At 36.7% G+C, this 13,194-nt stretch overlaps 1 pseudogene; it reads left to right on the forward strand.

The window, feature by feature from the left end:
- Positions 1–823: 823 nt before the first annotated feature.
- On the forward strand, positions 824–967 carry LOC117722064 (large ribosomal subunit protein eL39-like; annotated as a pseudogene).
- The last annotated feature ends 12,227 nt before the right edge of the window (positions 968–13,194 follow it).

The following is a 13,194-nucleotide window of genomic DNA, read 5'->3' on the forward strand; positions in this document are numbered from 1 at the left end:
TGTATATTTCTTACATAATGTGTGCATATGATGTATAGCATCCTATAAAACATGCACAAATTTAACAAGCTGTAAAGAATATCAAGTAAGCTTCAACAATGAAGAGCTCTTAAAGAAGACACATATACATGAAATCCAAAATCCACAAGAGTGTTGACACAAATCATAGCTCTCAGCTCAAATAGAATATAAGAGACCTTGCAAGACCCATGAACATGCATTTGGGTTGCTATATACTGCAAAATCGTGTTCCAACATGAAACCAATTTTGTGAATGTTTTATAGTTACAAAAGAAAAATCATATATTAAGAGCTCTATCAAATGCATTGGCAGGTAGGTGGGGTGGTAGCAAAGTAAGAGAGATTCTGCTATAGGTTTCAAATGTTATGCAATGATATTCTTAGCTTTGGGGTTGATGGAAGCTAGTAGATACTAAGAATACATTTTTGAAACCCTGATGGTCAAGGTGATGCTGAGTTAGATACCGAAGGCTGGTGCCAGCTGGCTGTTGAGGGCACTAAAGCGATGCCAAGATAATTTGACTCTGGATCTACATTTCTGTTCTCCATAATCATGAAGTTCTCATAAGTCAATGAATCTTTAGAATTTTTAGCACAAGTATATCATTTTAATGGTAATTTCAATACACAAGGAGAACATCCATAAATGTGTCGATGTGAAAATGAGTATATTCACTAGAAAAATTATGTAGAATGAAAGCATAAGGCAGAAATACTGAAAAGAAATCTGCAATAGATTTGATCACTAAGATTGACTTCTTTCCCCCACCATGGTATGCCATACACCAGATTTTGGCTCTCCATGTCTTCTTGAAAAACTTTCTGAATCAAGAGATTCCTGGCCAAGAAACATTCTATTCCTCAATGAATTCAGATGAAAACTGGTAACAAAATTAGATACAACTCCAAGAAAAGACACTGGAGGAGAACAAAGCTGAGTCTGTAAGGATTTACACAATGGCAAGACTGGGAGTTTATACTGAATCATGATCATCAATCAATCTTATCAGAATGAGTTCAATATTTTTAACCTAGAGACTTGGTTATATCTAAATTGGGGACATGGTTTGTCTAGCAACAAAATGTAGAATGCTTCAAAAAAAATGAGGACACATATTAGGGGGAGCCAAAAGAAGATAACAGAGGACAGTGTTATAGAAATCTATGAGACATTCAAAGAATGAAATATATTATTTTTAAAAGTCATGATCTAAAAGACAGAACCTGAATTTAATTGTGAGATAGGCTATCAGAGCTCTTCTTTCCTGTGGGAAAGGGATCTGGGCACTAGGTTGTTTCCATTCTCCTGTAGAGAGGCAGTTTTTACTTAACTCTAGGCTAAGGGAAATGAGTTCTTAATGGTCACTCATTTTCTAAAAGAGAAAAGAGTCTCAGATTCCTGTGGGAAATAAGATCTCCACACACTGAGTCCAGCAGAGTTTTTGTCTAAACATCCATCACTGATAGGGAAAGACAGGACCCTTTTATATAGTCTTACCCTCCATGTTTGGCACAGAAAAGGCATAATTAACAAATTAACTGGATTGATTTATTTATGCTGTGTGCGTGACAGTGTATGTTGTCAATACAAAACAGTCTCATCTCAAAGAAGATAGGAGTTAGCTTATTCTAAAGCCAAATAAGAACCCATGACCCAGGAACACAGATTCAAGCAGAAATTGCATGTTACAATGTGGTAACAGTTTCATGGATTTCATATAATAGAAAACAAGAAAAATCATAAACTAGACACTTTTAAAGTTCATTGGTAGAATCATCAGGTAGGTAGGTTAGTGAATGACAAGAATTCTTCTTAGACTTTTGGTTAGTAAAGGCCGTGGCCTGTTTGTGGATTTCAAAGGATTTATGTACTAGTCACAAATATGTAGTCTCTGTACAGATGTCAGTAATAAAGAGTTAATAAGAGGACCTAAGGATGGCCAAGATAATTTGCTCTAGACTTCCTACATTCCAACTTCTCCACAATGTTGAAATTCTAATGAGTTCATCAGCCCTATATGAGGTGAAAATCTTCCAAGAACTTTTATACACTGTGTGGATATGAGGGGGGTAACACATGCATGCCATGACATGCATGTGGAGGGAAAAACACAAGTGTTTCTCCCTCCTATCTCTCCATAGGAGGTCTGAGACTACAGATGCCTATCATAGCATCCATCCTTTTATGTAGGTTCCAAGGATTTACAGGTCATCAGTCTTGTGTTTTTACTCTCTGAGTCATCTCCTCAGCCTTTATTTTTCATTTTCACTGTGTATAATCATTCTACATGGTACAAAAGTCATGTAGGCTATTTTCATTAAAGCATATGGTATTTGTTTGATATTCTCTCCAACAACTCTCTACTATAGCTTTTCTTCCTCTCCTCTTCCCTAAGTAGTATTTTATTAGAAAATTTTGCTTCCACTTAAACATCATATGTACATATATGACTATATATGTAACTATATATAAAATCCATAAATGTGAGGAAAATCTATGATATTTGCCTTTCTAAACTAGTTTATATATTATATAGTATGATATATTATATTATATAATATAATGATATACATTATATAATAGTATTATATAGTACTTATGGTTATATCCAGTGATATCCACCCATTTTCCTTCAAATGATTTAACTTTATTCTTTTTTAAGGTGAGAAGAATTCATATATATTTAATATATATTTAATATATATTAATAATGCATATAGAAAAATAAGAATTTGTATTATTTCCTTTATCCATTCCTCTGCTGGACACCTAGGTTTATTCCACAACTTATGTGAATAGAGCTGCAATAAACACCAATGTGTACGTGTTTCTGTGATGGATGACTTGGTGTCCTTTGTTTAAATACCCAGGGAAACTAGAGCTGATTCATAGCTAGAACTATTGTTAGTTTTCTGAGAAACATCCATCTGAATTCCCTAATAAATAGAATGGTCTGCATTCCCATCAGAAGTCTACATCTTTGTCATCTTTTGCTGTAGTTTTCTTAATGACTGCCATTCTGATTGGGTATGGAATCTCAATGTAGTTTTCATTTGCATTTTCCTATAGCTGGTGATGATAAGTACTTTTGAATCTCCTTTGGAATTTTACTGCTGTCAGACTCCTGCATTTTTTATAAACACTAATTTTACAAGTGAAAAAAAGACAGTGTGGTAACTGTAGAAAGGGATACTAGCATCTCTCTTTAGCATTTCTCTTTTTGGACAAGGACTTCAGCATAGGACTGGTGGCATCAAATCAGAATAATATTCCTGTTGAGACATTGAATCTGCCTCAGTCTTGGTTTCTACACCTGTAACTAATGTCTTCTGTCTTATATTTGGTCTAAAGTATCCTGTTAAAGCAATCTGAGTGAAGGAAAAAAGTAGTACTTAGAATATCTGATCCTATTCAAAGTAGGAAAAGCAAATATTCTTGCAGGAAAACAGTGTGATGACACAAGAAAGCTTTCCATGGGAAAGGCACTATCCCTGTAGGTGAGAACAAATGGAAGTCCAGGAACATAGAAGGCTGACTAGAACTCCTCTACCCGTGGAGGACTGACATGCTACAGATTCATGGCTCCAATTACAACTAACTAATACCATGTATAACACTTTTTAAAATGAACCCAATAAATGTAACTATTAAATTAACTTCAATAATTGAAATAAATTAAGATCTTTAAGAACTAAAAAGATGAATGGCAATGTAAAACCATACTTATTTCATATTAAAGACATGGATCTCAGCTACAGGGTGGACACACACTGTCGCTTCCAGATTCTTGTGTTCATGGGCAAAAATCACACCATGAAGACATGGTTAAAGTAGAAACAGAGATGGTTTGTTAAGAAAGAGAAAGCATCCTGAGAATGATTGCCAGCTAGTGATCTGGATAAAGGTCTATATTCAAAAGGACTGGGACATGAGGTTCATGGCCCTTTATAGGTCATTTGCACAGAACCTTGCCTTTCCTGTGATTGTAGTGATTGTATTTATAGTAGACTTTACTCTCACAAATTCTGTTGCACAAAGCCCAGGTGGGGATGGTTTTTCAGTTTTTATTGTCAACTGCCTTCTACTATATGTAAATCTTGATGTCACACTCTCTAGTCTCTACTCTCCTGCCACAATATTGCTAGTAAAAATAAAAGTTAATGACATAACTTTGAAAAGAGGTTAACCTTAACTAGTAAAGTGAAGCTCTGTATGTTTTCTAGTTTCATTACTCACAAACACGCTGACAAAAAGCAACTTTGAAAAAAAAAAAAAGGCGGTTATTTGACTCACAATTCTAGGCCTTTGATTGTGGGGAAATCAAGACTGGAGCTCAAAGCATCACATCCACAGACAAAAGAAGAGAATAAACACATGGATCATTGCTTGTTTGTTGCTCACTGGCTTTCTCTATTATTACACAAGTCAGGGCCCAGCCTTGGGAATGGTGCTGCCCACAGTGGATTGGGTCTTCCTACAGCAACTAATAATCAGGACAACCCTTCACATAAGTGCCCATAGATTAATCTGATCTAGATAATCCCTAATTATGGCTCTCTGCTTAGGTAATTCTAGGTTGTCATTTTGACAGTTAAAATTAACTGATACAAAAGGCTCTACTTTGTAAATTTATCAAAGTAAATTGAAAACATCTAAGCACATGGATTTATTAAAGTCATATTATCAAAGGCAGGCCCTTTAAACATACCTGAATAAGAAAAGACTAAACACTGTCATCTAGACTACTGAAGAGGCAAACACTTCTTAGATGACCTGTCATCATGTGGCCACCAGATATATGAACCAGTGACCAAGAGGTAAAGCACTTTCAGCTGTCCCAGGAGGTTGGATCTGCCTGGCCTCACTGTTGTCAGGTCTATTTGAACTATTGTTCATCTGCTTCTATGGTCCTCCTTCTTCACTTTGCTTCTATAGCCCTCATGTCTTACACTTCACTGAATCATCCCAATTTCACCTAAGGTTTAGCTCGACTCTGGCCCTGGAACTTGACTGTAGAGCTACCATTACTCAACTTCTATGTAGACACTGCCTCTGTATTTGTATCAGTCTCCTATCTCTCAGAACTCAGAACAAGAGCAATCAAATCACTTCAAGGACAAAGAGACAAAACTTCTTTATCTCTTTAAAACAATTTTGTAACATACACATTTTGTTACATGTATATATACATGTAGAAAGATACCCTATGTAACATGCAATATGTTCTATAATCATTGGTATTGCTAGTTGAGATTTTAGAGTAAAGGAACCTATGTTTCTCTCAGCAAACTATTAGAACCATGTAGCAAAATTGTTGCCTATGAAACTGACCAAGCATATAAATTTACAGCTATCCAATAAATTACATATTGTGAACTGATGTCTTCTCTTATTTCTCACATAGCACACATAAGACCTTACATACCTCACTGCACATCTGTATGTGTTTTAACTTAATTTTTAGCTGAACAACCATGTCTACTCATTTCATATTGTCCAAGGCTAATTTTGCCTCGCAGTATTAAAGTCAAGTAGTTGTGCCAGAGATCACAGGAATCACAAATTCTGAAATATTTACTGTCTTGTTATATGAAGTTCTCCATTCTTGCTTTGTAAAATCCCTGCGTTTATGTACCAGAGAAGTGAACTAAAATATCATAGACAGTATTGTTGGATTAATACAAACCTGGAAACAAGTCTACCTCAAGGACAAAGTGGATAAAGTCTTATGCTAGCACGTGCACATACACACATACACAAATTGAAGGCACTCACCTACATGATTCAGAAATAATATAGATTTACAGTTGGCTCTACTTTAATGTCAATTATTCAGTACTTTGTGGTTATGATGTAAATCACACATACAAGTAGCTTTGTAAGGACTGAGAAGGTTGTATTTATATATTTGCTGTATTAATTGTTATACTTATATATTGTATACATATTTATGTATTATTTATATATATATTTATATGTTTAGGAATATATATAAACATATGTGTCAACAATTAAAAAGAGGTCAGAAGCCATGACTCTGAGAGAGCTCAAGGAAGGATACACAGGAAAGGTTGTAGAGAAGAAAGGAAAAGAGAGAAATTATATAAATACTTTATTTCTGAATACCTATGTCATCATTCTTTAGAGTGTACTCTAAATGTCTAAGTGTAGCACAAAATGTCAGACACTTACTTCTTAAAAGCCCAGCTAAGAACCCAGAAAAGACAGAATGACCTTAGCTCAGGCAGGTAAATGCCTTAGAAACTCTCTGAAATACTTCCTTCTCATTGATGACATGGCATCCCTCACCTCTCCGGGCACACACATACACATAACTGTATTGTTAGTGGGCCCAGTTTTTAAGCTAAAAAGCTGGAGAATGATATGTGAACTGTGAAAATTTTCCATTTTCTGGACATAGTCTGTGTCTTCTTTCTCTAGTTATAACTAATCTAAGGATATTATCAGGCCTTCATTTTTCTATATTATTTTCATTTCTCAATTAGAATTCAAATCTCATCACCAAAGTCCTTGACCAACAGTATTCATTATTATTCTTTGCTTATTTAGAATTTAAGAAAGTTAGTTTGTTAAGAATGTTTTTAAAAAAAATAAATCTCTCTTCATTGAACACATTGGTTAAAAACACATACTGCTCTCCCAGGGAGTGTATGTTCAGTTTCTAGAACCTACATCAGATGGTATACAACTGCCTTTACCTCCAGCTTTCTCAGACCTTACACCTTCATATGACCTCCAAAGGCACTTGCATACACATGAATACATGTATACATACACATATACATACATATATGTGTTTTTGTGTAATGTATATATACAAAGATAAAAATGATATACCTCATAAATAAATTTCTAAGCTTTCCTACTCTTCACGTTATCTTCTAAACATATTAAAATTGAATTTATATTGACTTCAGCCAGGGAAACAAGTAGGATAATTACAGATCATCATCTATTCCTCAGGTCCTCCAAAATCAATATTCTAGTCTTCTTCCCAATTCTGTAGCACAGCACTTGCTGAAGCCTCCTCTTCTTCTATACCCCCATCTCCAGTGATCAAGCAGATCTTCATGTCCAAACTTTCCTACTCATATTATCTGCTTTATCACAACCCCAAGCCCTGCTGGGTCTCCCTGGAAACTTCAAGACATAGCAGCCATCTAGGCAGATAAGCTAACTGAAGGTCTCCACCTCTTTCTCCATTCCTCCCAATGTAACTCCCCAGTCCCATTCTTATCTCTGTATTAGACCAAATATGGCTTCTCATTCCCTGCTCCTATTTCCAGGGAAATAAGCAGATCCTGGGGTAACACTGTACTTCTCTCATCCATTGGATCTTTTGGCCTATGCTTCCTAGACTATCCGAATTCCTACCAGCTCCCAATACCTAGAAATATGTTTTACCTGGAATTGAGCTGATTACAACTATCAGGATCCAAGGAAAAAATTTCAACCCAGCAACACATAATCAACACTTCCCTAACAACCAAAGAGGGCAACAGAAACCAAGAAACAAAAGGCTCACTCAACAAAAACAAGACATCAACAATTTTCCCAAACTCGGATGCCAATGTAAAAAAACACAATAAATAAGATCCAGGACAATATCTCTCCACTAGAGCCCAGCACCTCTAATAATATTATCCTGAATATTGAACCCTAGTTGACAAACAAGAAAAAGAACTTAAAATAGCCTTTAGAAATATGACACAGGCAGGTGGATTTCTGAGTTTGAGGCCAGCCTGGTCTACAGAGTGAGTTCCAGGACAGCCGGGACTACACAGAGAAGCCCTGTCTCGAAAAACAAAAAGAAAAAAAAGAGAGAGAGAGAGAGAGAGAGAGAGAGAGAGAGAGAGAGAGAAGAGAAGAGAAGAGAAGAGAAGAGAAGAGAAGAGAAGAGAAGAGAAGAGAAAAGAAAGAAAGAAAGAAAGAAAGAAAGAAAGAAAGAAAGAAAGAAAGAAAGATGGCACAGGTTGTAATGGTTTGAATATGCATGACCTATGGGAAGGTGGCATTATTAGGAGATATAGAGTAGGCGTGGCCTTGTTAGAGGAAGTGAGTCACTTTGGGGGTGGGGGGGCTTTGAGGTGCTATGCTTAAGCTCCACCCAGGGTGGAAAAGACTCTCCTCCTGGCTGCCTGCAAAAGACAATTTCCTTCTGTCTGCCATCAGATCAAAATGTGTATCTCTCAGCTCCTTCTTCAGTGCCATATCTGCCTATCCACTGCCATGCTTCCTGCCATGATGATAATGAACTGAACTTCTGAAACTGTAAGCCAGCCCCAATTATGTGCTGTCCTTACTAAGATTTGCCTTGGTCATGGTGTCTCTTTCCAGCAATGTAAACCCTAATCAAGAGAGAGGTACTTGGAACAAATCTCTCAAGAAAATCTATGAAAACAAGCAAACTAGGGAAGGAAATAAATAAAACAATTCAATACCTGAAACTGGAACTAGAATCAATAAAGAAAATTGAAATGCAGGGAATCAGAAAATAAAAGATTTAAAAACTCAAATAGGAAAGTCAGAGGCAATCTTCACCAACAGAATACAAAAGATGCAAGAGTGAATCTCAGGTATTGAATACACAATGAAAGAAATGGAATTCTCGGTCAAATAAAATGGTAAATTTAAAGAATCCTTGGTGTAAACATCCAGAAAATCTGGGACACCATTAAAAAGACAAACTCTAAGAATATTAGAAATGGAAGGAGGAAAAGAAATCTAGGCATACAGAATACAAAAATATCCATACTTACCATCCTAAATCACACTCAAATACAAATGGATCAAAGACCTCAACATCATATATATATATATATATATATATATATATATATATATATATATATATTGAACCTGAAAGGAGAGAAAGTGGGGAATAGCCTTGAACACATTACACAGGAAACAATGTTCTGAATGGAGCACCAGTAGTAGTGGTACCCAGGTCAACAATGTATAACTGGGATCTCATAAAACTGAAAAGCTTTTTGCATTGCAAAGGGCATCATAATTCAGACTACATGGCAGCCTACAGAATGGAAAAAGGTATTTACCAACTAAACATCCAATAGAGGACTAATGTGAAAATATACAAAGAACTAAAAAAAAAAAAAAAAAAAAATCAGCCGGGCAGTGGTGGCACACACCTTTAACCCCAGCACTCTGGAGGCAGAGACAGGCAGGTTTCTGAGTTCAAGGCCAGCCTGGTCTAGAGTGAGTTCAAGGACAACCAGGGCTATACAGAGAAACCCTGTCTTGAAAAACAAAAACAAAACAAAAAATCTAGATAGCAAAAAAAAAAAAAAAAAAAAAAAAAAAAAAAAAAAAAAAATTTAAAATGGAGTACATATCTAAACAGAGAATTCTCAAAAGAGAAAACTCTAAGACTGAGAAAAACGTAAATGATCAATATATTTAGCCATCATAAGTACAAATCCAAACTCCTTCTAAATTTCACCTTACACCTTTCAGAATGCCCAGGACCAATGACACGAGTGACAGTTCACAGTGGTAAAAATGTAGAGTTAGTGGAATTCTTGCCCATTGCTGGTGGAAGTGCAAATTGTACATCACTATGGAAATCAGTGTGGTGGTTCCTCAGGAAAATGGGACTCAATCTACCATAAGATCCAGCTATAGCATTCTTGGACATGTGCCAAAGGATGCTTCATCCTCTCACAGAGACACTAGCTCACCTATGTGCATTGCTGTTCTATTCACAATAGCCAGAAAGTCAAAATGACCTAGATGTTCCTCAATAAAAGAATAAAGAAAATGCGGTACAATTACATAATTAAGTATTACTCAATTGTTAAAAATATGAGATCATTAAATTCTCAGGTATATTAATGAAAACTTACTGAATGAGGTAACCCACACTCAGAGAGAAACATTATATATACATGTAGATAGATAGATAGATAGATAGATAGATAGATAGATAGATAGATATTAGTTGGTAAGTCAATCACAACCAAGCTAACTGTAGACTGTAATCTGTTCCCATTTGAGCTCCCAAATAATTGACACAAAGACCTATTAAGTTTATTAACAAGCATTAGGCACTATGACTGGGCAGATATTCACCTATTCTAATCCTCTAAGCTGTTTCCCAGTCGCATGGTCCTTTATCTTCAATTTGAGTCTCTCCCTGTGTTATTTCCTCATGTCTGTTCTTGCATCACAACCTCATGGCAAATCCCTTAGTGACCTACTCATGACAGCTCCTCCTATCTCTCTGCCTCATGCCTCTCCATGTAATCTCTCTACCTTCTTCCCTTATGGTCCTTCTCTTACTTCTCTCTCCCTGGGACCCCTGGCTGGAATCAGAAGTCCAACCTTCCTATCAACTCTGCCCAGTCATAGGCTGATGAGCTCTTTATTAGCCAGAGATAATTCAGGTGAATTCTTTGTACAACAATGACATAGGAGAAGGTTCAATGATGATGGCAATGCTAGCGTCTGGACTGAAACCAGATCTCTGGACACAGAAATCAGCAACTGAATATACACTGCACAAGAGCAACACTCAACAGCCAACAATCCATAAAACCACAGGGGTGATTTATAGAGAAAGAGACTTTGGGGGACAGATTGATGTAGGGAATAGAATAGTTATAGATAGATGGGCTTGGGATGGTATAGGAGTGTCATGTGGAAGGGGGAAGGAAAAGTGTTACAGGATACGGAATGCAGGGGAGACCACTAAAATTAAAGGCATTTGAGGGGTAGGATAGAAACTTAATGCAGTTGAAGCTTCCTAAAACATATGCATATATGACAGTTATCTAAATGATATTGCCAAAGCATGACGGAGACAGAACCCCAAGTGGGCATCTCTTATCATCAAATAAAGCTTCTGGTACTACGATAGGGATGCATCTAACTGAGTTGTTGCCCAAAGGAGTCCTATGTAAATCTTTGAACAACTTGGGCTGTTGCCAAGACTACAGGTTGCTCTCCACAAACCCTTTGATCTACAATGCTCCCTTATTGATAACCACTTGCAAATGAAGTTTGTTTCTTTACACAAAATCTCACTGGTGAAATAAACTCCTCTTAAGGGAAGGCTGCACGCCCAGCAGTAGACAGCGAACAGAAAATGAACTCAACAGCATTGTTGGAGGTTCCTTTACTTATGCTGTCATACTGAGAATTTTCCTATTATTTTTATTGTATTGTATTCTCTCTCTCTCTCTCTCTCTCTCTCTCTCTCTCCTAAATGCATCATGGCTTCTAGTATAATGTTTTTATAGGACTCTTGAGTGTAAGAGTGAATGGGTCTCTGTTTCTTGAGCCTTCTCATGGGCTCATTTCCTTTTGTTTGCTTATTTTGTCCAATTCTGATGTAACAAATTTTGTTTGTGATATTATTATATTATATTATAAGATTATCTTTTAGAATCCTGTTTTTTAATGAAAGACAGAAAAATAAATCTGAATGGGAGGGGCAGTTATAAGGAACTGGGAGGGATAGAGGGAGGAGAAATCATAAACAGGATATATTATGTGAGAAAACAATATATTTTCAATTAAACAAAAATGAGTTTATTGTTTTTATGTTTCAAGAATTTTCAAAAGACGAATACAATGACACCTGAACTCTCAGACTGTGACAGCAGGCATGAGATATGCCTGGTTCATATCAAACCAATCCCTGCCATGAGGAGGCCTCAGAATCCCACCCCTAACCAAGAAGCTAGTTCTGGTTGATACTACTGGAAAAGAGAAAATCCATTTTCTTCAATGGAGTGTCACCATGTATAGCAACCACACCCCATGTTCAGGAAATGGCTGGCCAATACAAATCAAATGCTTGATTTTTACTGGGACTTTTTCTGTTTGACTGGGGTTTGGTTTGGTTTGGTTTGGTTTGGTTTGGTTTGGTTTGGTTTGGTTTGGTTTAGACAGAGAGGTGAGGAGAGAAAGCATGAAGATGAATGAAAAAGGATATGGGTAGACTAGGCAAGAGTTAGGGGTGAGCAAACCATTATCAAAATGCTTTGTATGAAATGTTTTTAAATAACAGAAACAGGAGAAGGCTACTTCGAGCTCTCTATCTGATTGCCCCTTGTGAAACACCTTGCTGTTGCACAATTAACAAGCCCGAGAAGAGATCTACGCTTTCCATTAGACACTTCTGGCTATTTAATAGTATGTCATCCAAAACAACAACAACAAAGAAGCCGAGTTCAACAACAAGGAGCATCATTTTATTATAATTACTAGTTTTTCTTCTAAAACCTTTCAGGTAAGAATTTTAGGGGCAACACAACTTCAAAATGTTTCTTCCCAAAGACTCAGAGCCTCTCTTCAATGTGGTCTCTCCTGTTAGCCAGAGTCTCCCTATGTGGTTGGTCTGCTGTATAAGCATCAGCTCTTCTAAACCTCCTTCCTCCAATACCCAACAGGCAGTGACTGTGTGTATTATGTGTCTGTCTTCCATTGTTACCTGAACTGAAGCATAGCTTGGGATAACTATAAGGTTGGAAGGCTCTGTGGCTTCTGAGAGTAAGCTCTCACTGGCTATTTTCCTTTGTATTCCATTTACTGATGGAAGGCTTTGCTTAAAAGAATTCAAGAGTTTCCTGTGCAAGAGAGATGAAGCAGACAAGTAATTATTAGTTTAATTCTTTTGATAAAACTAGAGACTGATAGGGAGGTTTCCATTTTAACAACGGTATGTCTTCTGGTCATCTCTCTCAAGCTGTCTTGTTTCATTATATAGCTCATTGGGATCACTGCATCATCTGATGTGCCATAACTAACTTACAGCTGGATTAGTGGCCTCATGTCACACACTGGTCTTCAGAACCCCAGAGTTTCTTCAGTTGGTTTCTTGTTGATTACGGTCTAGATTGTTTCCATTACTTTTTTATCACAAGGAATAGTGCAATAAATACTCTTGTAGCCACATTGCTTTGCCCTGTGAGTGTGTGCAAAAGAAAATACTAGATCAAAAGATATGAGCTTACTTAATTCTGAGTGACACAGAAAAATTAACAGGCAGGGTTTACAACGTGTTCTTCTACCAGCAGCCCGTAAGTATGTATGCTCTTCTCCACCCTTGCAAACACAGGGTGAACTACTTTTGTCAATGCTCTCCAATGGGCTGGTCTGTTCACATGTTTACTGATGAAGATGGTTGA

The sequence above is a fragment of the Arvicanthis niloticus genome, chromosome 16 (assembly GCF_011762505.2).
Source record: "Arvicanthis niloticus isolate mArvNil1 chromosome 16, mArvNil1.pat.X, whole genome shotgun sequence".
Classification (NCBI taxonomy): Eukaryota; Metazoa; Chordata; class Mammalia; order Rodentia; family Muridae; genus Arvicanthis; species Arvicanthis niloticus.